At 38.6% G+C, this 27,218-nt stretch overlaps 1 long non-coding RNA gene across 1 annotated transcript in view; it reads left to right on the top strand.

Annotated features, from left to right (window-relative positions):
• Nucleotides 1–27,218, top strand: part of LOC129049732 (uncharacterized) — a 100,944-nt gene that overhangs the window by 58,495 nt on the left and 15,231 nt on the right. Inside the window, exon 2 of the long non-coding RNA XR_008513019.2 lies at nt 9,293–9,454. This is a non-coding gene — a long non-coding RNA (uncharacterized LOC129049732). The remainder of the gene's footprint in view (nt 1–9,292; nt 9,455–27,218) is intronic.

The raw sequence follows: 27,218 nt of genomic DNA on the forward strand, positions 1-27,218 counted from the left end.
ACTATCCAGTTTCAACCATATTGCCAGAAACAAAAATCTGAATATAGGTGTTCATTTTCACATGGTAGCTTGGAAAAAGTGTAGGGGTGTGAAATTTTTTCCATACTTGTCCTTTTTGCTAAGTAAATATCATTCTCAAGGGAATATTAATTTGTCAAAAGGGTCTTCATGCAGGAGATTACATCCATTTCAGTGTAGATTACTGATGGTACTGATTCTTTTGGCTCTTTGGTGTATCTATCATTATATCTATAATGCCTTTAGACTCTGGGACTTGGACATCTCTCCCCAGTGCCATAGTATGTCATGTTTAAATGTCAAAATGGTATTTATTCAGGACCTATATCATTATACAAAAGAGTAAAATTACTTAGAAAATATTCATATAAGGGAATAGTAAAATAAGTAATTGAGAACAATTAGGAAAGAGGTGAGGAAGAATTGAGTAGAAAAATAATAAATCCAAGCAAAAAATTTACCATGCCAAATTAGTATCATACAGCATTGTGCAATTACTGGAGGTGAACCAAATTTGCAATTTCAAAAGAACAAAAAGCAAGAGAGAAACATTATCCATTACAAAAATCAAAATGTCCCTGGGATTAAAACAGACCAGTGGTCAATGTATGTGACCAAATATGATATTATAAAAAGGTAAAGCCATATTTTGTCCTGTGTAAATTCTAACACAGTATTATATAAGCTAAAACATGTGCCCTGGGCAAAAGCAAACAAATCCACCAGAAAGTGTTGAAGGATGCGATTGAAATGAAACTTAGGAATAGTATAGAATTTTCCCTATGTTCTGCATACAGGCTAGACAAAGTGATTTTTTTTCTTTCTCTCTCTTTTTTTTTTTTTTTTTTTGGGACAGAGTCTCTCTGTAGCCCAGGCTCAAGTGCAATGGCACAGTCTTGGCTCAGTTGAGGTGAGTTCTCAAGAGGAATGTTTCCAGCTTTTAACCATTCAATATAATGTTGGCTGTTGGTTTATCAAAGATGACTCATTATTTTGAGGTATGTTCCTTGCACGCCTAGTTTGTTGATGGTTCTTGTCATAAAGGGATGTTAGATGTTATTGAATTTTTTACTGCATCTAGTGAGAGGATCATATGCTTTTTGCTTTTAATTCTGTTTGTGTGGTAAAACACACTTATTGATATGCATAAATTGAACCACCCTTGAATCCCAGGAATAAAGCCTACTTGATCATGGTGTATTAACTTTTTGATGTGCTGCTGGATTTGGCTTGCCAGTATTTTGTTGAGGATTTTTGCATGTATGTTCATAAAGGATATTGGCCAGATGTTTTCTTTTTTTGTTGTGTTCCTGCCAGATTTTGGTATCAGGCTGATGCTGGCTTTGTAGACTGAGTTAAGAAGGAGCTCATTCTTCTCAATTTTCTGGAATAGTTTCAGCAGGATTGGTACCAGTTCTTCTTTGTTCTTGTGGAAGAATTTGGCCGTGAATCCATCTGATCCAGTGCTTTTCTTGGTTAGTGGGCTTTTTAACATTATTACTGATTCAATTTCAGAGCACAATATTTGTCTTTTCAGGACTTCAGTCTCTTGCTGGTTCAATTTGCACACATAGAGTTGTTCATAGTATTCTCTGAGAATCTTATGTATTTCTGTGGGATCGGATATAATGTCATCTTTGTCATGTTTTGTTGTACCTATTTGGATTCTCCTTTTTCTTTGTTAATCTAGCTAATGGTCAATGTTGTTTTTTTTTTTTTTTTTTTTGAATAACCAAGTCATGGTTTTGTTGATGTTTTGTATGGATATTTTGGTCTCAATTTCACTAAGTTCGGCTATGTTTTTAGTTATTTCTTTTCTTAGGCTAGCTTTGTTTTTTTTTTTTTAAGTTCCTTTATGTGCTAAATTAGATTGCTAATTTGAGATCTTTCTAACTTCTTGATGAAGGCGTGTAGTGCTACAAGCTTTCTGCTTAACACTGCTTTGACTGCATCCCAGAGATTTTGATAAGTTGTATCCCTATTTTCATTAATTTGAAAGCATTTTTAAATTTCTGCCTTAATTTCTGTCTTTACCCAGGAGCTATTCATGAGCAAGTTGCTTTATTTCCATATATTTGTGTAGTTTTCAGAGATCTTCCTGATATTTGTTTCTAGTTGTATTGTACTATGATCTAAGAGTGTGCCTGGCATAATTTCAATTTTTTTTAATGTATTGAGACTTGATGTATGTCTAAGCATGTGATCAATCTTAGAATATGTTCTGTGGTCAGGTGAGAAGAACGTAGTTTGTGAATATCGAGGGGAGCATTCTGTGGATATCTATTAGGTCCAATCGGTCAAGTGTCAAGTTTAAGTTCAGAGTTTCTTTGTGAGTTTTCTTCCTTGATGATCTGTCTAATGTTGTCAGTGGAGCATTGAAGTCTCCCACTATTATTATGTGGTTGTCTAAATCCTTTCATAGGCCAAGAAGTTGTTTTATGAATTTAGGTGTTCCAATGTTGAGTGCCTAAGCCTTCTTGTTGGATTATACCCTTTATTAGTATGTAATATCCTTCATCCTTCCTAATTTTATTGGTTTAACTTCTGTTTTATCTCATAGAAGAATAGTGACTCCTATCTTTTATTGTTTTCTGTTTGCATGGTAGACCTTTCTCCATTCCTTGACTTTGAGCCTGTGGATGTCACTACATGTGATATGGGTCTCTTGAAAACAAAAGATGGCTGTGTCTTTTCTCTTTATCCAGCTTGCCACTCTATGTCTTTTAATAGGGTGTTTTTCCCATTTACATTCAGGGTTAGTATTGATATGTGAGATGTTAATCCTGTCATTCTGTTGTTAGCTGGTTGTTATGTAGCCTTGATTGTGTAGTTGATTCATAGTGCCTGTGGGCTATGTGCTTAATTCTGTTTTTGTGATAGTAGATGTCATTCTTTTGACTCCATGCTTAGCACTGTTTTAGGGACCTTTTTTAAGGCTGGTCTAGTTGAAACGAATTCCCACAGCATTTGCATGTCTGAGAAGAATTTTATTTCTCCTCCACTTAGGAAGTTTAGTTTGGTGGGATGTGAAATTCTTGGCTGGAATTTCTTTCTTTTTTTTTTTTTTAAGGATGCTGAAAATTGGCCCCCAAACACTTCTGGGTTGTAAAATTTCTGCTAAAAGGTCTGCTGCTAGCCTGATTGTTTCCCTGTGTGCATTACTTCACTCTTCCCTGTAGCTGCATTAAAGATCATTTCTTCTGGGTTGACTTTGGTGAATCTGATGATTGTGCACCATAGGATGGCTGTCTTCTACAGTATTTAGCCAGGGTTCTTTGTATTTCTTGAACTTGAATATCATCCACTCTAGTGAGATTAAGAAAACTTTCAAGGATTGTATGCTCAAATATATTTTCCAAGTTGCTCATACTCTCTCCTTCTCTCTCAGGAATGCCAATGAGTCATAGATTTAGTCTCTTTACATAATCTAATATTCCCATTTTTCTTTATTTTTGTTTGTCTAACTGACTTGATTTGAAGGATTAGTCTTTGAGCTCTGAGAGCCTTTCCTCAGTTTGTTCTATTCCAGTTGTATTATGAAATTCTTGTATTGAATTTTTCAGCTCTAAAATTTCAGTTTGGTTCTTTCTTAAAATGGCTGTTTTCTCTTTTAGTTCTCAGATTCCTTGGATTCCTTGGATTGGGTTCTAACTTTCTCCTGATTCTCAATGAGTTTCCCTGCCACCTAGAATCTGAATTCTATGTCTGTCATTTTAGTCATTTCAGACTGGTTAAGAACCATTGCTGGACAGCTAGTATTAATAGACTCGTTTGGAGGTAAGGATGCACTCTGGCTTTTTTATATTACCAAAGTTATTGCACTGATTCTTTCTCAACTGGAAGGTTTGGTGTTTCTTTCTTTCTTTTTTTTTTTTTTTTAGACAGAGTCTCGCTCTGTCACCCAGGCTGGAGTGCAGTGGCATGATCTTGGCTCACTGCAAGCTTTGACTCCCAGGTTCACGCCATTCTCCTACCTCAGCCTCCCAAGTAGTTGGGACTACAGGCACCCACCACCATGCCCAGCTAAATTTTTTGTATTTTTAGTAGAGACGGGGTTTCACCATGTTAGCCAGGATGGTCTCGATCTCCTGACCTTGTGATCTGCCCTGCCTCGGCCTCCCAAAGTGGATTTGCTGTTTTTTTACCTGTGGTATAATTTGGGTGTAATCAATTGGCTTCATTTCTGGACATTTTCAGAGGTCCAAGCCTCTGTACAGGGTCTTTATTTGTGGCTGAATTCTTCCCTTTTGTTTCATAGGGGGATAAATTGTTAAAATATTTTTGGTGGTATAGTTTGGGCTGTAATCCAGTAGATGACACTTAGATTAATGGGTGGTAGACAGGCTCTTAGCCAAGCAGCTCCTCTATATTTCCTCGCATTTGCAGCCATGCTCTGTGATGTGATGGGAAGAAAGGTAACCCCTTCACCAAGTTTACTCCTGGCCCTTGGGGGACACCCCCTCATCACTGACACTGCCCCAGCATTTCTTTCATTAGGCATTATCGGCCACAGGGCTCCCTGGGTGGAGGCCTTGACAAGGAGATAGGCCACACCCTTTCCAGGCCAGCCCTCTAAAGGGAGGCATGCCCTGCTCCCACTCCAGCCCATGACCTAAGTATTTCACTCCTCTCAGTGCTCTGAGAGTGTGGGCTTCTCTCCTGCTCAAGGGCAAGCCACAGATTTTGACTCAGCACTCCCAAGCTGCACACTATAGACTTGGAGTCCTGGGAATGACTTGTGGCTCCACCCTCTTGACCCTCAGAGTCAGGTTCCAGGTATGCTGGGTGACCCAAAGTGCTCCCAAGCAACCAGGAATGTGATCACGTGAAGCAAAGCACCCATGCTAGGCAGTGGTGGCTGCACTATTCACATGCGCCTTTCAGAGTGGCTAGGCAGGGGTCCTGGGAGGGGATGGCAGGCAACAAGGGCTGTAGAACAGACATGCGCCAGTCCTGTGTAGAAGTCAGCCCCACTTTTTCCTGACCCAGCTGTCAGCAGGGACTCAACCTGCCTGGAGGATGAAAGGGGTATCCCTGGGTGATGGAAGCCTATGGACACACTCTGCCAGAGCTATGCCATGCACAAAGGCCCCTAGTTCTTTGCTGGCTGAAGCCCCATTTCTGTCTATTCTCAAGGCAGATCCCCCATCAACTCAAGAATCCATGGAGGACATGAGGTCTCCTGTAGCCAAGATTCCAGAGGTCCACAGAGAAGATGAGTAGTCCCACAGGCCCTTCACTCATTTGTTCCCCAGAAGCCATTCAAGGCCGGAACTAGCCCCAGCATTTGAGTACCCTGTGCATGGTTCCCAGCCCCATCTCTCCTCAGCCTCAGAGCGTACCTCACATCTCCATCCACTCTTGGTGTTCTCTCTCTGAAGATCTGTCCAAATTATCTTTGTTCACTAAAAACCTTATCTCTCTCTTGGTGGGAATGGCTCTTCCTGGCTATGTCTAGTCAGCCATCTTCAATGTACTAATTTTTATCAAATATCTATAAGTCACATTATAAAACTATAAATGGCTTGGTTATATGGCAATAGTTGATACACCAAGATTATATTCAGGCCTTCATACATGGAAAGTAAAATCCATTTAATAAATAAAATCTGCCAAATCTTTAATCATTGAGATAGGGTGTTATTGAAAACTGATTGTATTATATTTTGGTGCATATAAATAGATCAAAAATAAGTATTGAGTAACTTATGTTGTATACTAGTGATATAATTTGGAGAATAAATTAAGTGCGAGTCAATAGGAGCCTTAAATTTGTGCTGTAATTGATTGATAACTTCTTGGAATGGAAGCAAGAGATAAGCAACACTAATGAAATAAGAGGTATGCAAAAAAAATTAAAGAATATTTTCAAAAGAGCATACAAATGTTAAGTAAATCTATATAGAAAGACAGAAACATATTAGCAAATAGACTAGCCCTAGGGAAGTTCGGAATAAGAAAACAAGGTGACATTGGTGTACTCTGAGGTAAGGCATCCTTTCTAAAGGAAGCAAGTTTTCCATAACCTTGTAAAAAAGAGATGAAGTAGATAAAACAGGTGGAGGAAATACAGGGAATACTAAAAATTATATTTGTGAAGAAAGTCATGAGAATAAATGATCTGCATGCTGGTAACAGCAATAAGACTTACTTTAAGAGAGAGAGAATGAGTTGAGAATAATGCTTGGAGAAAAACAAAAAAGGAAAGTGCCTTGGTTTTAGAGACAATGAGGGGTTGAATCAAGGCAGTGACACAATTACAGTAGTCCTTTGTTCTTAACTGTTAAGTAATAGTGGTTTCTTTAGTTGCATTTTGAGTATTTTGGATTCCAGAAGCCAAGTAGGAAATTATTGTAATAACTAAGTAATCATCAAAACTCAAATAAAAGCAACTTTTATGAAAGGGGCAAAGGAAAAAAGAAGGCTAATCTATTTGACATTAAAAACAAACAAAAGAAAAACAAAGAATTTGTTTTATGGTAAGGATTGGAGATAGATTCTAAAAGGAAGAAGAAAAATAAATAATGTTGCCAATATTTCAACCACAGAGAACTGCGAGTTTGTTGATACATATGTCAATGAAGTTGGGAATTCTTGCTGAAGAAAGAGAAGCTAAAACTGTATGTGCAATCTCCAACTAGGTCACATCTATTGCAGCAACTTTCAGGAAACAGAAAGAGGTTTAATCTTTCAACCTAGGAAAAGACTAGCCATTTTTAAACTAAACAAAGTAATTTGCCGCCATCTTGTGGCGAGTCTGAAAATTACAATATGTTTTAGTTTTTGTTTTTTGGGTTTTTTGTCTTTTTTTTAAATATTGTTTAAGTTCTGGGATACATGTGCAGAACGTGCAGGTTTGTTACATATATATTCACGTGCCATGGTGGTTCACTGCACCAATTAACCCGTCATCTACATTAGGTATTTCTCCTAATGCTATCCCTCCCCTAGCCCCCCACCCCTCAACAGGCCGCAGTGTGTGATGTTCCCCTCCCCGTGTCCATGTGTCCTCACTATTCAGCTCCCACTGATAAGTGAGAGCATGCGGTATTTGGTTTTCTGTTCTTGTGTTAGTTTGCTGAGAATGATGCTTTCCAGCTTCATCCATGTCCCTACAAAGGACATGAACTCATCCTTTTTAATGGCTGCATAGTATTCCATGGTGTATATGTGAAATATTTTCTTTATCCAGTCTATCATTGATGGGCATTTAGGTTGGTTCCAACTCTTTGCTATTGTGAATAGTGCTGAAATAAACATACGTGTGCATATGTCTCTATAGTAAAATGATATACAATCCTTTGGGTATACACCTGGTAATGGGATTGCTGGGTCAAATGGTATTTCTGGTTCTAGATCCTTGAGGAATTGCCACACTGTCTTCCACAATGGTTGAACTAATTTACACTCCCACCAACAGTGTAAAAGCATTTCTATTTCTCCACATCATCTCCAACATCTGTTGTTTCCTGACTTTTTAATGGCCGCCATTCTAACTGGTGTGAGATGGTATCTCATTGTGGTTTTGATTTGTATTTCCCTAATGGCCAGTGATAATAAGCTTTTTTTCCATGTGTTTGTTCACTACATAAATGCCTTCTTTTGAGAAGTGTCTGATCTTATACTTTGCCCACTTTTTCGTGGGGTTGTTTGTTTTTTTCTTGTAAATTTGTTTGAGTTATTTGTAGATTCTGGATATTAGCTCTTTGTCAGATGAGTAGATTGCAAAAATTTTCTCCCATTCTGTAGGTTGCCTGTTCACTCTGATGACAGTTTCTTTTGCTGTGAAGAAGCTCTTTCGTTTAATTAGATCCCATTTGTCAATTTTGGCTTTTGTTGCCATTGCTTTTGATGTTTTATTCGTGAAGTCTTTGCCCATGCCTGTGTCCTGAATGGTATTGCCTAGGTTTTCTTCTAAAGTTTTTATGATTTTAGGTCTTAGTTTTAAGTCTTCAATCCATCTTGAGTTAATTTTTGTATAAGGTGTAAGGAAGGAGTCCAGTTTCAGTTTTCTGCATATGGCTAGCTAGTTTTCCCAACACCATCTATTAAATGGGGAATCCTTTACCCGTTGCTAGTTTTTGTCAGGTTTGTCAAAGATCATATGGTTGTAGATGTGTGGCGTTATTTCTGTTCCATTGGTCTATATATCTGTTTTGGTACCAGTACCATGCTGTTTTAGTTACTGTATCCTTGTAGTGTAGTTTGAAGTCAGGTAGCATGATGTCTCCAGCTTTGTTCTTTTTGCTTAGAATTGTCTTGGCTATACAAACTCTTTTTTGGCTCCATATGAAATTTAAAGTAGTTTTATTCTAATTCTGTGAAGAAAGTCAATGGTAGCTTGATGGGGATAGAATTGAATCTTTAAATTACATTGGCAGTACGGCCATTTTTGTGATATTCATTCTTCCTATCCACGAGCATGGAATGTTTTTTCATTTGTTTGTGTCCTTTCTTATTGCCTTGAGCAGTGGTTTGTAGTTCTCCTTGAAGAGGTCCTTCACATCCCTTGTAAGTTGTATTTCTAGGTATTTTATAATCTTTGTAGCAATTGTGAATGGGAGTTTACTCATGATTTAGCTCTCTGTTTGTCTGTTATTGGTGTATAGGAATGCTAGTGTTTTTTGCACATTGATTTTGTATCCTGAGACTTTGCTGAAGTTGCTTATCAGCTTAAGGAGATTTTGGGCTGAGACAATGGGGTTTTCTAAATATACAATCATGTCATCTGCAAACAGGGGCAATTTGACTTTGTATCTTCCTATTTGAATACCCTTTTATATGTTTTTCTTGCTTTATTTCCCTGGCCAGAACTTCCAATACTATGTTGAATAGGAGTAGTGAGAGACGGCATCCTTGTTTTGTGCCAATTTTGAAAGGGAATGATTTCAGGTTTGCCCATTCAATGTGATATTGGCTGTGGGTTTGTCATAAATAGCTCTTATTATTTTGAGATACATCCCATCAATACCTAGTTTATTGACAGTTTTTAGCATAAAGGGGTGTTGAATTTTACCGAAGGCCTTTTCTGCATCTATTGAGATAATCATGTGGTTTTTGTCATTGGTTCTGTTTATGTGATGGATTTTGTTTATTGATTTGTGTATGTTGAGCCAGCTTTGCATCCCAAGGATGAAGCTGACTTGATCATGGTGGATAAGCTTTTTGATGTGCTGCTGGATTCACTTTGCCAGTATTTTATTGAGGATTGTTGCATTGATGTTCATCAGGGATATTGGTCTAAAATTCTCTTTTTTTGTTGTGTCTCTGCCAGGCGTTGGTATCAGGATGATGCTGGCCTCATAAAATGAGTTACAGAGGAGTCCCTCTTTTTCTACTGGTTGGAATATTTTCAGAAGGAATGGTACCAGCTCCTCCTTATACCTCTGGTAGAATTTTGCTGTGAATCCATCTGGTCCTGGACTTTTTCTCGTTGGTAAGCTATTAATTATTGCCTCAATTTCAGAGCCTGTTATTGGTCTATTCAGAGATTCAACTTCTTCCTGGTTTAGTCTTGGGAGGGTGTATGTGTCCAGGAATTTATCCATTCTTCTAGATTTTCTAGTTTATTTGTGTAGAGGTGTTTGTTGTATTCTCTGATGGTAGTTTGTATTTCTGTGGGATTGGTGGTGCTATCCCCTTTATCATTTTTTATTGTGTCTATTTGATTCTTCTCTCTTTTCTTCATTAGTCTTGCTAGCAGTCTATCAATTTTGTTGATCTTTTCAAAAAACCAGCTCCTGGATTCATTGATTTTTTTGAAGGGTATTTTGTGTCTCTATCTTCTTCAGTTCTGCTCTGATCTTAGTTATTTCTTGCCTTCTGCTAGCTTTTGAATGTGTTTGCTCTTGCCTCTCTAGTTCTTTTAATTGTGACGTTAGGGTGTCAATTTTAGATCTTTCCTGCTTTATCTTGTGGGCATTTAGTGCTATAAATTTCCCTCTACACACTGCTTTGAATGCATCCCAAAGATTCTGGTATGTTGTGTCTTTGTTCTCGTTGGTTTCAAAGAACATCTTTATTTCTGCCTTCATTTCATTATGTACCCAGTAGTCATTCAGGAGCAGGTTGTTCAGTTTCCATGTAGTTGAGCGGTTTTGAGTGAGATTCTTAATCCTGAGTTCTAGTTTGATTGCACTGTGGTCTGAGAGCCAGTTTGTTATAATTTCTATTCTTTTACATTTACTGAGGAGAGCTTTACTTCCAACTATGTGGTTAATTTTGGAATAGGTGTGGTGTGGTGCTGAGAAGAATGTATATTCTGTTGATTTGGGGTGGAGAGTTCTGTAGATGTCTATTAGGTCCACTTGGTGCAGAGCTGAATTCAGTTCCTGGATATCCTTGTTAACTTTCTGTCTCATTGATCTGTCTAATGTTGACAGTGGGGTGTTAAAGTCTCCCATTATTATTGTGTGGGAGTCTAAGTCTCTTTGTGGGTCTCTAAGGACTTGCTTTATGAATCTGGGTGCTCCTGTATTGGGTGCATATATATTTAGGATAGTTAGCTCTTCTTGTTGAATTGATCCCTTTACCATTATGTAATGGCCTTCTTTGTCTCTTTTGATCTTTGTTGGTTTAAAGTCTGTTTTATCAGAGACTAGGATTGCAACCCCTGCCTTTTTTTGTTTTCCATTTGCTTGGTAGATCTTCCTCCATCCCTTTATTTTGCGCTTATGTGTGTCTCTGCACATGAGATGGATTTGCTGAATACAGCACACTGATGGATCTTGACTCTTTACCCAATTTGCCAGTCTGTGTCTTTTAATTGGAGTATTTAGCCCATTTACATTTAAGGTTAATATTGTTATGTATTAATTTGATCCTGTCATTACGATGTTAGCTGGTTATTTTGCTCATTAGTTGATGCAGTTTCTTCCTAGCCTTGATGGTCTTTACAATTTGGCATGTTTTTGCAGTGGCTGATACCGGTGGTTCCTTTCCATGTTTAGTGCTTCCTTCAGGAGCACTAGGGCAGGCCTGGTGGTGACAAAATCTCTCAGCACTTGCCTTTCTGTAAAGCATTTTATTTTTCCTTCACTTATGAAGCTTAGTTTTGGCTGGATATGAAATTCTGGGTTGAAAATTCTTTTCTTTAAGAATGTTGAATATTGGCCCCCACTCTCTTCTGGCTTGTAGAGTTTCTGCCGAGAGATCCACTGTTAGTCTGATGGGCTTCCCTTTGTGGGTAACCCGACCTTTCTCTCTGGCTGCCCTTAACATTTTTTCCTTCATTTCAACTTTGGTGAATCTGACAATTATGTGTCTTGGAGTTGCTCTTCTCGAAGAGTATCTTTGTGGCATTCTCTGCATTTCCTGAATTTGAATGTTGGCCTGCCTTGCTAGGTTGGGGAAGTTCTCCTGGACAATATCCTGCAGAGTGTTTTCCAACTTGGTTCCATTCTCCCCGTCACTTTCAGGTACACCAATCAGACATAGATTTGGTCTCTTCACATAGTCCCATATTTCTTGGAGGCTTTGTTCATTTCTTTTTATTCTTTTTTCTCTAAACTTCTCTTCTCATTTCATTTCATTCATTTGATCTTCAATCACTGATACCCTTTCTTCCAGTTGATCGAATCGGCTACTGAAGCTTGTGCATTCGTCACGTAGTTCTCGTGCCATGGTTTTCAGCTCCATCAGGTCCTTTAAGGACTTCTCTGCATTGGTTATTCTAGTTAGCCATTCATCTAATCTTTTTTTCAAGGTTTTTAACTTCTTTGTGATGGGTTCAAACTTTCTCCTTTAGCTCGGAGAAGTTTGATCGTCTGAAGCTTTCTTCTCTCAACTCGTCAAAGTCATTCTCCATCCAGCTTTGTTCCGTTGCTGGTGAGGAGCTGCATTCCTTTGAAGGAGGAGAGGCATTCTGATTTTTAGAATTTTAAGTTTTTCTGTTCTGTTTTTTCTCCATTTTTGTGGTTTTATCTACCTTTGGTCTTTGAGGATGGTGATGTACAGATGGGGTTTTGGTGTGGATGTCCTTTCTGTTTGTTAGTTTTCCTTTTAACAGTCAGGACCCTCAGCTGCAAGTCTGTTGGAGTTTGCTGGAGGTCCACTCCAGACCCTGTTTACCTGGGTATCAGCAGTGGAGGTTGCAGAACAGCGAATATTGCTGAACAGCAAATTTTGCTTTCTGATCCTTCCTCTGGAGGTTTCGTCTCAGAGGGGTACCCAGCCGTGTGAGGTGTCAGTCTTCCCCTACTGGGGGGTACCTCCCAGATAGGCTACTCAGGGGTCAGGGACCCACTTGAGGAAGCAGTCTGTCCGTTCTCAGATCTCAAACTCCGTGCTGGGAGAACCACTACTCTCTTCAAAGCTGTAAGACAGGGACATTAAAGTCTGCAGAGGTTTCTGCTGCCTTTTGTTCAGCTATGCCCTGCCCCCAGAGGTGGGGTCTACAGAGGCAGGCAGGCCTCCTTGAGCTGTGGTGGGCTCCACCCAGTTCGAGCTTCCCGGTTGCTTTGTTTACCTATTCAAGCCTCAGCAATGGTGGGTGCCCCACCCCAGCCTCGCTGCCACCTTGCAGTTCGATCTCAGACTGCTGTGCTAGCAATGAGCGAGGCTCCGTGGGCGTGGGACCCTTGAGCCAGGCACAGGATATAATCTCCTGGTGTGCTGTTTGCTAAGACCACTGGAAAAGCGCAGTATTAGGGTGGGAGTGACCTGATTTTCCAGGTGCCGTCTGTCACAGCTTTGCTTGGCTATGAAAGGGAATTCCCTGACCCCTTGCACTTCCCGGGTGAGGTGATGCCTCTCCCTTCTTCGGCTCACACTCAGTGCACTGCACTCACTGTCCTGCACCCACTGTCCGACAAGCCCCAGTAAGATGAACCCGGTACCTCAGTTGGAAATGCAGAAATTACCTGTCTTCTGCGTCACTCATGCTGGGAGCTGTTCCTATTCGGACATCTTGGAACCGCCACTTTATCATTTTTAATTGTGTCTATTTGATTCTTCTCTCTTTTCTTCTTTATTAATCTGGCTCTCAGTCTATCTATTTTGTTAACCTTTTCAAAAACCAGCTCTGGGATTCACTGATTTTTTTGAAGGGTTTTTGTGTCTCTATCTCCTTCAGTTCTGCTCTGATCTTAGTTATTTCTTGTCTTCTGCTAGCTTTTGAATTTGTTTGCTCTAACTTCTCTAGTTCTTCTCATTGCAATGTTAAGGTGTCAATTTTAGATCTTTCCCACTTTCTCCTGTGGACATTTAGTGCTATAAATTTCCCTCTAAGCACTGCTTTAGCTGTGTCTCAGAGATTCTGGTACATTGTGTCTTTGTTCTCATTGGTTTCAAAGAACTTATTTATTTCTGCCTTAATTTCATTATTTACCCAGTAGTCATTCAGGCACAGGTTGTTCAGTTTCCATGTAGTTGTGCGGTTTTGAATGAGTTTCTTAATCCTGAGTTCTAATTTGATTGCACTGTGGTCTGAGAGACTGTTATGATTTCCATTTTTTTGCATTTGCTGAGGAGTGTTTTACTTCTAATTATGTGGTCAATTTTAGAATAAGTGTGATGTGGTGCTGAGAAGAATATATATTCTATTGATTTGGGGTGGAGAGTTCTGTAGATGTCTATTAGGCTTACTTGATCCAGAGCTGAGTTTAAGTCCTGAATATCCTTATTAACCTTCTGTCTCATTGATCTAATATTGACAGTGGGGTGTTAAAGTCTCCCACTATTATTGTGTGGGAATCTAAGCTCTTTGTAGGTCTCTAAGAACTTGCTTTATGAATCTGGGTCCTCCTGTATTGGGTGCATATATATTTAGGATAGTTAGCTCTTCTTGTTGCGCTGATTCCTTTACCATTATATAATGCCATTCTTTGTCTTTTTTTATCTCTATTGGTTTAAAGTCTGTTTTATCAGAGACTAGGATTGCAACACCTGGGTCTTTTGCTTTCCATTTGCTTGGTGAATATTCCTCCATCCCTTTATTTTGAGCCTATGTGTGTCTTTGCACATGGGATGGGTCTCCTGAATACAGCACACCAATGGGTCCTGACTTTTTATCCAATTTGCCAATCTGTGTCTTTTAATTGGGGCATTTAGCCCATTTACATTCAAGGTTAATATTGTTATGTATGAGTATGATCCTGTCATTATGATGTTAACTGGTTATTTTGCCCATTAGTTGATGCAGTTTCTTCATAGTGTCAATGGTCTTTACAATTTGGTATGATTTTGCAGTGGCTGGTACCAGTTTTTCCCTCTCATATTTAGTATTTCCTTCAGGAACTCTTCTAAGGCAGGCCTGGTTGTGACAAAATCTCTCAGAATTTGCTTCTCTGAAAGGATTTTATTTCTCCTTTGCTTATGAAGCTTAGTTTGGGTGGATATGAAATTCTGGGTTGGAAATTCTTTTATTTAAGAATGTTGAATATTGGCCCTCACTCTCTTCTGGCTTGTAGGGTTTCTGCAGAGAGATCCACTATTAGTATTATGGGCTTCCCTTTGTTGGTAACCTGACCTTTCTCTCTACCTGCCTTTAACATTTTTTCCTTCATTTCAACCTTGGTGAATCTGATGATTATGTGTCTTGGGGTTGCTCTTCTTGAGGAATATCTTTGTGGTGTTCTCTGTATTTCTGAATTTGAATGTTGGCCTGTCTTGCTAGATTGGGGAAGTTCTCCTGGATAATATCCTGGAAAGTGTTTCCCAGCTTGGTTCTATGCTCCCTGTTACTTTCAGGTACACCAATCAAACGTCAGTTTGGTCTTTTTACATAGTCCCATATTTATTGGGGGCTTTGTTTCCTTTTTGTTCTGTTTTCTCTAATCTTGTCTTCATGCTTTGTTTCATTAAGTTGATCTTCTATCTCTGATATCCTTTCCTCCACTTGATCAATTTAGCTATTGAAGCTTATGTATGCTTCACGAAGTTCTCTTTCTGTGTTTTTCAGCTCCATCAGGTCATTTGTGTTCTTCTCTAAACTGGTTATTCTAGTTAGCAATTCCTCTAACTTTTTCAAGGTCCTTAGCTTCCTTGCATTGGGTTAGAACATGCTCCTTTAGCTTGGAGGAATTTGTTATTACCCACCTTCTGAAGCCAACTTCTGTCAATTCGTCAAACTCATTCTTTGTCTAGTTTTATTTCCTTGCTGGCAAGGAATTGTGATCCTTTGGAGGGGAAGAGGTATTCTGGTTTTTGGAATTTTCAGCCTTTTTGCGCTGGTTTTTCCTCATCTTCATGGATTTAGCTACCTTTGGTCTTTGATGCTGGTGACTTTCAGATGGGGTTCTTGTGTAGACATCCTTTTTGTTGTTGTTGATGCTATTCCTTTCTGTTTCTTAGTTGTCCTTCTAGTAATCAGGCCTCTCTGATGCAGGTCTGCTGGAGTTTGCTGGAGATCCACTCCAGACCCTGTTTGCCTGGGTATCACCAGCGAAGGCTACAGAACAGCAAAGATTGCTGCCTGTTCCTCCCTCTGGAAGCTTCATCCCAGAAAGGCACCTGCCAGATACTAGCTGGAGCTCTCCTGTAAAAGGTGGGTGTCAACACCTGCTGGGAGGTGTCTTCCAGTCAGGAGGCATGGGGGTCAGGGACCCACTTGAGGAGGCAGTCTGTCCTTTAGCAGAGCTCAAATGCTGTGCTGATGCTGTGCTCGGAGATCCTCTGCTGACTTCAGAGCCGGCAGGCAGGAAAGGTTAAGTCTGCTGAAGCTGCACCCACAGCCACCCCTTCCGCCATGTGCTCTGTCCCAGGGAGATGGGAGTTTTATCTATAAACCCCTGACTGGGGCTGCTGCCTTTCTATCAGAGATGCCCTGCCCAGAGAAGAGGAATCTAGAGAGGCAGTCTGGCTACAACAGCTTTGCCTAGCTTCTGTGGGCTCTGCCCATTTCGAGCTTCCTGGTGGTTTTGTTTACACTGTGAGGGGAAAATGGTCTACTCAATCCTCAGAAATGGCAGATGCCCCTCCCCCCAACAAGCTTGAACCTCCCAGGTCGACTTCAGACTGCTGTGCTGGCAGCAAGAATTTCAAGCCAGTAGATCTTAGCTTGCTGGGGTCCTTGGGGGTGGGTTCTGCTGAGCTAGATCACTTGGCTCCATAGCTTCAGACCCCTTTCCAGGGGAGTGAACAGTTCTGTCCCACTGGTGTTCTAGGAGCCACTGGGGTATGAAAAAAGACTCCAGCAGCTAGCTAGGTGTCTGCCTAGTTTTGTGCTTGAAACCCAGGGCCCTGATGGTGTGGGCACCTGCGGGAATCTCCTGGTCTGTGGGGTTCAAAGACCGTGGGGAAAGTGTAGTATCTGGGCTGGAATGCATCATTCCTCATGGCACAGTCCCTCATGGATTCCCTTGGCTAGGGGATGGAGTTTTCTGATGCCCTGAGCTTACCAGTGAGGCAATGCCCCACCCTGCTTCAGCTTGCCCTCTGTGGGCTGCCCCAATGTCTAACCACTCCCAGTGAGAAGAGCCAGGTACCTCAGTTGGAAATGCAGAAATCACCTGCCTTCTGCATTGATCTCACTGGGAGCTGCAGACCAGAGCTGTTCCTATTCGGCCATCTAGCCAGCCACCCTGTTTTAGTATTTTTAGATAACGTTTCCAAAAGATTTGTAAATATATTTCCCTGAACAATTGTTATACAGGATTCTCACAAGACCATTATACTTGTTTTCCAAAGAAACTACATGATATATATATATGTATTAAATTTAATTAAATCATATAAACTACATGATATATATATATGTATTAAATTGAGATTTCAGCTCAACTTACAGTCAAGTATAGAAAATGTTTAGGGATACATATTCCAGTGTATTCACTTCTTTTAATGGTTACACAAAAATTAATAAACAAAAAAAAGTGTTTCAATGACACACTTCTTTGTCAACAACTTCAAAATCTGTGGCAGCAAAAAGTAAAAGGAACAGGAATCTTTTATTTATGAGATGAGAATTTATGCTTTTAGAAATTACATAATGGTAATAAAAGAACTGATTTCTAGTTTTACCCTTATATTTGATAGTTCTATGACCAATAGAAATTATTTAGCATATTATACCTTTTTTATGTGCGAATCTGTATGTCTCATAAAGAAGAGGTCAAATGAGGTGACATATGTGGCAGTACTTTGAAAACTGTAAAGCTCTATTTTAAAAATAAAAGATAAAGCATTAATGTATGGACAGGGCAATGATAAACTATAAGCCAGAGGACAGTTCATCAATCTGATCAGGAAAATAGTATTGTGGGTCCCCAGCCCTGACACAGTCTTCCAAGAACCAATGCAATCACCCAGAAAAGCATCAGCCAAACCCAGGCCTCAGAAATAACACCACACATCTACAATCATCTGATCTTTGACAAACCTGACAGAAACAAGCAATGGGGAAAGGATTCCTTATTTAATAAATGGTGTTGGGAAAACTGGCTAGCCATATGCAGAAAGCTGAAACTGGATCCTTTCCTTACACCTTACACAAAAATTAACTCAGGCTGCATTAAAGACTTAAATGTAAGACCTAAATCCGTAAAAACTCTAAAATGTAAAAATTGTAAAAAAAAAAAAAAAAGTGAAAATGCTAAAGTAAAATATTTACAAAGTGCAGCAAGAGGTTTTAACAGTAGTAAAGCATGGATCCGTTATTATTTTTGTTTAAAATAGATTGTTTGTAACAAAGAATAAATGCTTGAGGCAACAGATACCTCATTTACCCTGATATGATTATTACGCATTGCATACCTGTGTCAAAACATCTCATGTAACCAATAAATATTATACACCTACTCTGTACCCCCAAAAAATTAAAAATTAAAATTAAAGAATACATAAAAATAAAATTATGATAATAGCTTTAGATGATTGGATAAAGCATAGAAATTAGGTTTATGAAATAAATATTGGCTGTATTAACCTGATGCTAAAAGTTGGAATAAAAAAAACACTCAATTTGTTATGCAAAAATTCCGAAACATCTGTGTATTTCATATTAGCAATGTCAATACTGTCTTCAAGGAAAATCATGAATTTTATTATTTACAGCACAATAAAGGGGAAATTGAGAACTCTGAGACTTGCATGTGCCACCTCATTCTTCAACTGCCTCTCCTTGCTGAGTCCCTGAAGCAGGCCTGCTGAGTATAGTTTAAGCTCGCTGACTTAGACCCATTCTGAAATAGAACTGGTTAATCTCATTGACTATTTTTAATGTCTAAGAGAAAAAATTTAAGCTATAACTTAAGGGAAGTATAAATAACTTTATTGATCCATTTAGAAGATAGTTTATTTGAAAACGTAAGTCACATCTTCACAATATCTGCTAAGACTGGCCTTTTGCAGCCTGCCATATGGATGGTAGCTCTTCTAAAAGAAACATAAATCCAAGTCTAATGACTTGGTGAATTTTAACCTAGTTTAACAGTCGTTGAAATGTGTATTTTGGTTCAATAGAAAAATGGATAATAGATATAAGATACCAAAATCAGATACTCAATCAGGATACAAATATTCAAAGAAAACAAAAGAGCTCCTGTGGAGCTGTGGAGTCTCTTCTTCTGAAATCCTTGGGGAAAGATGTATTTAATAATTCAATTTTTATAATTTTAGAAAGACAGTACAGGAGGCTGAGGCAGGAGAACCGCTTGAAGGGGAGGCGGAGGTTGCAGTGAGTTGAGATCATGCCACTGCACTCCACCCTGGGCAACAGAGCGAGACTCCATCTCAAAAAAGTAAAAAAGAAAAGATAATATACCATATGTTATATCACACCCTCAGTGAATATCATATATGAAGATTTCTGCAACAAAATGTATGTACATTCCCAACAAGTGGGTTAAGTAAGGTTTATAAAGATTATAAATAGCCCGATGTTAGGTATTGCTGTCAAATAATTATATATGTGTATACATATAATTGTATATTGTATTATAGATATACACATATATACATACATACATTCTATTCTATTTTCTAAGAGCTATTTAGATCTCAAAATTGTAGAGAAAGGATTGTAGATCAGTGGCTAAAAGCCACATATACAATACTGTCTATCTACATGGGAAAGAAAAATAAAATTAAAAGGATTTCTTATAAAAGAGAAGATCAAGACATGGGGGAAGTATCTCCTAAAGTCTAATGAGAGAAGTTTCCACAGGCACTCTCAGGAGATTGATAGATGTTCTTTTCCTTAGACAGATATGGTGAACTGGTGCCTTGCTCTTGCCTGGAAAATTCAAAAGAGAAAGGAGGGGCTGTCTAGGAGAAGTAGCTGCATGGAGGGTCACCAGCAATTCCTAAAGTTTGTTGAGACAAAGGATGCCTGATTAGTTCTCATGGGCCACAAGTGGCCATGAGGTTCTTCTAGCTTTTAACCAGTAAAATCATCTGGTGGAGTGTATTAGTGATCTCTCTTGAAATCACCCAAAACTGTAGCTTAAAACAGCAATTTCTTATTTTCTCCCAGTTGTGAATTAACTAGGCAGCTCACCTGCCTATATCACCTGAGCCAGCACAGGAGGGCTCCGTCAGTCAGCTGGCAGCTTGGATGGGGGGGACAGGTTGGTGTAAAACATCCTCACTGACATTTCAGGAGCATTAATTGGAGTGACTAGAAGAACTGGGATGGCTGAGCCAGTCCCGCTCTCTACCCAAGTTGTTTTTCATCTCAGGCTTCCTCGCATAATGACAGAAGTATTCACATAATGTCGTTTCCAACACATTCTATCATATTTAAGCAAGCCACAAAGCCAATCCAGATGCATAGCGTAATGAAGTGGATTCTGCCCCTTGATGAGGGGAGCTATAAAGAACTTGAGATCATCTATACTGTGCCACAGGTACACTAAGAAGTCACAAGCAAAGAAGGAGAGGAAGAAGAAAGGAGGAGGAGGAGAAGGAGGAGGAGGAAGAGGAGGAGGAGGGTAAATTTAACTTTAAGTCAGGTTCAGTTTGATTATCACATGGTGCCAGCTACTTTAAATCGCAAAATTATAGCTGTATTTAAAATGACCATAATTTTTTTCCAGAGATCTGTAAATATACAGAGCTGAGAGGAAATAATTGCCTCTGTAAGTAAATATTAAAGGGAAGATGAAAGACCAAAGTAATGATATTTTTTGGGCGATTTCTATTGTTATTGATGTTATTGATCTTGCAAGTGGAGCTTCAGTGTGTATTTTTGGTAGTGAGAGGTGCAATTCACACTCCATTAAATCTGTTGGTTCAATGTATTGATTTACTTTACCTGAAGAAATGGTGAAGCATGAGAGTACTACATTGCCTACAAACAGCAAATTATTCTGAAAATTATCTTTACCCCTGTCCTTCCCCAGAGTTTCACAGCTCATGGTTCTTTCTCACATCTTTCCTGTTTTCCTTTACAAACACCACAGTTCACTAGCTCTTGTCTAGACTCTCCTGTCCTTACAACTAGTATCTCCCTTTTTCTTCCAGAGGTGGCCCCTTGCCAAGCATTCATTCACATACACACACATGTAACACATATAATGGAGAATCTACAGGTATTTCTTTGAAAAGAAAAATTTCTCCTGCATTAAATTTTGAAAGCTAGATCCCTAGGAAATGAATAAAATTGTTAAACTTTTTTTGTTTTTACATCACAGGAAATACAATGAAAATAACAATATTTTGTGTTTTCTTTTCTTTTTTAACTTTTAAGTTCAGCAGTACTAGTGCAGGTTTGTTACACAGATAAACTTTTGTCATGGGGGTTTGTTGTATGGATTATTTCATCATCCAGATATTCAGCCTAGCACCCATTAGTTATTTTTCCTGATCCTGTGTCTCCTCCCACCTTCCACCTTCTGACAGGCTCCCAGTGTCTGTTGTTCCCCTTTGTGTGTCAAAGTGTTCTCATCCTTTAGTTCCTACTTATAAGTAAGAACATGCAGTGTTTGGTTTTCTGTTTCTGATTAGTTTGCTAAGGATAATGGCCTCCAGCTCCATCCATGTCCTTGCAGAAGACATGTTCTTGTTTCTTCTTATGGCTCCATAGTATTCCATGGTGTATATGTACCACATTTTCTTTCTCCAGTCTATTGTTAATGGGCCTTTAGGTTGGTTCCATGTCTTTGCTATTGAGAATAGTCCTGCAATGAATATACACATGTATGTTTCTTTATAATAGAATGATTTATACTCCTTTGGGTACATACCGAGTAATGGGATTGCAGGGTTGAATGGCATTTCTGTCTTTAGGTCTTTGAGGAATCACCACGGTGTCTTCCATAATGGCTGAACTAATTTACACTCCCACCAACAGTATAAAAACATTCCTTTTTCTCTACAACATTGCCAGCATCTGTTATTTTTTCACTTTTTAATAATAGCCATTCTGACGGGTGTTAGATGGTATCTTGTAGTTTTCATTTGCATTTCTCTAATGATCAGTGATGTTGTTAAAATTAACCTGATGGTTATGAGCAGGATGGATTCAACAAGAAGGATTTCGAAAGTAACAACAGAATTTGAAGTGACCTCAGGGGAATGGAGATAATATTCAGTTATAGGAAATAATAGCAAGTGATAATTAACATAGGATGGAGAACCATGCTCTGCAGAAGAAAAATGATTAATGGCTATTCACAGTTAAGTTAAAAAAAAGGGCCTACTTTTAAAATATTATGATGTTCATGAGTAAATATAATTAGAAGTTATATTCACATCAATCAAAATCTCAGGAATTCAGGCTTTCTAGGACTTCAGTGTTGTGTGATAGATTAGGAAAAGATGGCAAGACTGAAATTTGCAGATGGTGTCTCTATTAAAAAATGTGTTAAATAATTATCAAAATACTCCAGATGGGCAAAAGCAAGATTCCAATGTGTTGAATCATCAAGATTGGATATCTACATTGATAAAAGTCAAGCTATTTATTTATTTATTATGTATTTATTTACTTTAAAGTCTTTTTTCATAGACATTTATTCTTTATTTAATCTAGGTTAGTTATCATACACATTTAAAATGGCTCAAATTTATAGAATAATGTCATATAAATCATTCAACATTTAATATGCTTTAGAAGTATTTATAGAACATTTGGTATATAATAGGAACTTTATTGGGTACTAAGAGACAGTTAGGAGACAAAAACAGGTCCTGTCTTTATTTAGTGCACTGTGGGATTCTTACCAAAGAAACCTAGAAAATTATTAAGCTCCATGATGTGCTATGATAGGAAAAATATAAGATGCAGTGTGGGCTCATAAAAGGGGAACCTAATTCATATTTCCCTAATTCAAGGAAGGAGTGAGAATCAGAAAAACTTCCAGGAGGAAGTGACAGTTAAATAAAAACTTTAAGATTCAACATTAGAAATATCAGTAATACAAATATAAAATAAATCATATTTCATTTCAAATGGGACAGTATGTGCAAATATCTGGCCATAATAAAAAATGTGGTACATTTTAAGAATTGAATCAGTGTGGAGAGAACAGAGAGATGTGGCAAGAGACAATGTTAGAGAAGTCTAAGTGAGCCATGTTGTGAAGTCAGGCTAAGATGCCATTTCAAAGTTTGAAGCAAAGGGGTGATATAATCAGATTTGCAATTTTGAAATATCACTTTGGTTTCAAAGTGGAGGATAGAATGGAGAGAGCAATGAGAGGAAACTAGAGAACCATGACCAGGCTGCTGCAAAAATCAAGGTAAAAGCCTCTAACAATCTGGACTGGGTAGCAACAGTGGGGAAATAAAAGGAAAGTGGAGAGACTCCAAAGATAATCCAGAAACAGACAGAATGGGGAATGACTGGAAGTGGGGATGACAGAAAGGGAAGGGGGGGGGCCGACTCTGCCTGATTACTTTTTTTATTTTTATTTTTTTTTGAGACGGAGTATTGCTTTGCCGCCCAGGCTGGAGTGCAGTGGCGCGATCTCGGCTCACTGCAAGCTCCACCTCCCGGGTTCACGCCATTCTCCTGCCTCAGCCTCCCGAGTAGCTGGGACTACAGGCGTCCGCCACCATGCCCGGCTAATTGTTTTTATTTTCAGTAGAGACGGGGTTTTACCGCGTTAGCCAGGCTGGTCTCAATCTCCTGACTTCGTGATCCACCCGCCTCAGCCTCCCAAAGTGCTGGGATTACAGGTGTGAGCCACAGCGCCCGGCCGATTACTTCTAATTTCTTTGAGCAGTAGAGGAGCAGCTTGTCTTTCGGAAGATCCTACAGTTAGGGAGAGCAGGATGGCGAGTTTTCCAACACAGGCTTGAGGAGTGCAGTGAATGTTTCAGAGTGTCATCATGAAGAATGTGATCTAGGCCTCCCCACGAAAATATAAAAAGGCTATTGGTCAAATTTGATTGCCCGATTGAATGTGGAGACCAGATTCAGAATGGAACCAATAAAGGGCCTGTGTTTTTGGGGGGTTTTTGTCTGTCTGTCTATTTGTTTGTTTTACCATACATTTATCTTCTTTACTCTGAAAACATGTTCCTCTTTAGTCTGTGATTCTTTTTCTATTTTTTAAATTAATAAAGAAAATTCCATAAAGTTATAATGTACAATATGGTGTTATATATGTATACTTTGTGGAATGGCTAAATCAAACTATAATTACTTCACATGCTTATTTTTTGTAGTGAGAATGCTTAAAATCTACCATCATCATTTTTCAAATATGTAAGACATTTGCTATTAGCTATAGTCACCATGTTGTACAATAGATCTCAAGAACTTATTCCTCCTGTCTACTGGAATTTTGTATCCTTTGACCAACATCACCTCAGTCCCATCCCCTCAACCCCTCTCTTGCCTCTAGACCCTAGTAAGCACCATTCTACTCTGTGTTTCTGTGAATTTCCCTATTTCAGATTCTGCATACACATGCGATCATGCAGTAGTCAGCGTTCCATATCCGTGAGTTCCACATTCATGCATTTAGTAATCCACAGACCAAAAATATTTGGAAAAAAAAAGTCTATATTTGGTTACATCTGTACTGAACATGTACAATCTTCTTTCCTTGTCATCATTCCCTAAACAACACAGGATAACAATTTACATAGCTTTTAGATTGTGTTTGGCATTATAAATAATCTAAAGACGATTTAAAATGTATGGGAGGCTTTGCATAGGTTACATGCAAATACGAAGCCAATTTATATAAGAAACTTGAGCGTCTGTGGATTCTGGTGTCCACAGGGGTTCCTGGAATCAATCCCCCATGGATACCGAGGGATGACTGTATTTTGTCTACTGTGTATATGGATAAAGAAAATGTGCTACGTATACACAATGAATACTATTAAATGATAACTTTCTTAATGAATGGCATCACCAAGCATGCAACTGTCCAAGCCAGAAACATGAGATCATCCAGGACTCAAATCCTTACTTTCTACCTCCTTCATATTCCTCAAATTCATCTACATCCCTGCAATTCTACTGACTCTACTTTGTTATGGGACACCTTTAGCACAACCTGGATTCCTACAACAGTTTCATCCTACAGTTTGCCATTAGCCTTATTCTCTCTAGTGTTATAAGGTAACCCTTTACCTCCAGCACACGTGGCTGCTTGAGACTATTACTGTCATTCCATATGTGATCATTACAGTTGAAGGAGGTAATAAGTGCTCCTTAGAGAAAGTTTAGAGTCCACTTTCTCCCTCTAACACTTACTATTCCTCACCTCTCTCTCATCAATCAGTTATCCATGTTGTGGCCTGCTTAAAAAGAGGAAGGACTAAAGTAGAATAAGGCAACGAGAGTTGGACCTAGACCCATTGCTGAGTATGAGTCACAAAAAATTCTTGCTAATTTTTGCTATCTTACAGAAGCCACAGGCAGAAGTGACTGGAGAAAGTACTCAATATGCTGAATATTGAGTCCACTGGGAAGCCCAACCAAAAAGAGACATGCAGGGACACCATGGGGAGCAGAGGAAAGTGCCTGCCCAGGCTTTAAAGGAGAACTTGAAAGTAGAGAGCTATGCCTAGATTTGCCTGGGTTCAATTTTATGATATCAGCTAAGTCTTTGGTAGTTTATGGTGAATATGTCTTTGTTAGTCTCCTCACATGACTTCTGTTTGTCAGATACATTGCTCTATCGTGAGAATTCAAGTATGAGTAAGACACTGTCCCTGCCATCACAGACTTGGTGGAGAGGAAGCTGCAAAAGAGTCAATTCTTTTAGATTCTGCAAAAATATTACAATAGAAAAAAAAATACAGCAATGCTTTATTTTACTGCACTTCACTTTATTGCCTTTCACACTGTTTACAAATTAAAGGTTTGTGGCAACCCTGCTTCTGGCAAGTCTATTGACACCATTTTTCCATCAGCATGTGCTCGCTTCCTGTCTGTGTCATATTTTAGTAATTTTTGCAATATTTCAAAAAATGTATTGTCATTATATCCATTATGTTAATCTGTAATCTGGGGATCTTTGATATTAACATTTTAATTGTATTGGGGTGCCATAAACCACACCCATAAAAGATCATGAATTAATTGATAAATGTTGTGTGTGTTCTGACTGTCCCACCAAAGGGCTATTCCCCCATTTCTCTTGCTTTATATTTTGGTAGTCTGGAATGGAACACACAATATGTCAGAGGTATGCCTATAATGTCCAAGCTGAATCCTAAATGATTATTAAGGATTAGTAACTTTTTATCATGAACATCATGTAACCCATCCATAAAAAATATGCATTTATGAATTATATACATGCATTACCATCAACAGTTAATGGATAATAAAACACAAATTACACACAAATAGTGAGGTTAATTGTTAAGAATACTATATATATATATGTATATATAAAAATCAGGACCAAAAAAGTGACAAATACACGTGATCATTCTGCAGGTAATAATATAGGAATGGCGTTCATAAACCAAATTATCAGTTGGTTGGAAGTGAATACAGATATTCACACCTACCTTATTTTTCCATACTAAATGACACCATTTTCCCATATCTTAAAACACAGAATGTGAAAAGACAAATTGTAACTTAAATAAATATTATATGTAACATCTTATTCTAATCTTTTTGAGAACTTCTAGTTTCCTGGCTAATATATTGTCTAATTGTCTTTGTTTTGTGTGACTAGAAAACAAAGCTCATAAGATAGTTGATATGTCAGTTTTGTTCTTTTTTGTCACTTGCTTGTTCTTGCAATAATAGTATTAAATTATCTTCAGTTTACAGTTTCTATTTAGAAAACGCTTTATGACCTTTCCCCGTTTTGTAAGGATCAATTTATTTAGAATAAGAGTATAACCCATAAATCCACTTAACGGGGCATGCATAAGCTACAAACATTGCTCTGCACAGTGCTAACAAGAAAGAGGCTTCTGCCATGCCCCTTCCTCATTGTGGAACTTCCTTTCTTTTTCAAAATCCCTCAAGGGCATCAGTACTTAGTCAGAGTAAACATTTATAACGTTTTACTCATTCTTACTTCATAGATAGAAATACATAAATAAGAATTGCATATTTTTTCCCACTTTTTGATGGATCATCCTGTGCAAACCCTGTGATGTGATACACAGCATGAAACCATTATGGTACAATTTAGCCAGGCATTGGACAAAGAAAGCAGGGCACGCAAAGTTCCTGAGGCAAGAGGGAACACAGTCTTTTCGAAGAAGCACTACACTGTGAGCTTTGGAGTCAGAGCTCCTGGTCTTTGTTTGGGCTGTTGCTGTGAACAAGATACTTGCATTGTCACTGTGTTAGTTTTGTGTTAATAAATGAGAGTGATAGTGTTTATTTGATAGTGTTAAGGTGGAATTTAATAATAATAATGTAGCAAACTAGTAATTGGAATATTAATCCATGTTATTTTCTTTTTCTGAATTCCTTATATGTGAATCCCCTCCCACCCCCGTAGGTAAAGAGTTTCACTATTGTGTTAGAGAGAAATAGAATTTATAGTGCAAAAACAAAACAAAAAAGATCAAAATATAATCAGTGTTTGGTTTCTTTCATTTTTTACTTGCAGAACAGACATTTTAGAGTATTGTTTTTAAAAAAAGAAGAAGGTTTTCACAGCCAAAGTAATAAATATGGAAAGAGACTGGAAGAAGAATTAGATCATTCCACCCACACCCCCTTGAGAAATCAAGGTGAGTCACCTGTATTGATGTGGGAGGGATGGAGGAGTTGGTGAATAAGGTATGGCCTTATTGGACATCAAAGGTGGGAGAAAAGGGAGCTGAATCTGAGATGAGTAGGTGGAGAGAAGTGAGGTCAGCATGCGCAGATGCACAAACAC

Source organism: Pongo abelii, chromosome 15 (genome assembly GCF_028885655.2).
Source record: "Pongo abelii isolate AG06213 chromosome 15, NHGRI_mPonAbe1-v2.0_pri, whole genome shotgun sequence".
NCBI classification, from domain to species: Eukaryota; Metazoa; Chordata; class Mammalia; order Primates; family Hominidae; genus Pongo; species Pongo abelii.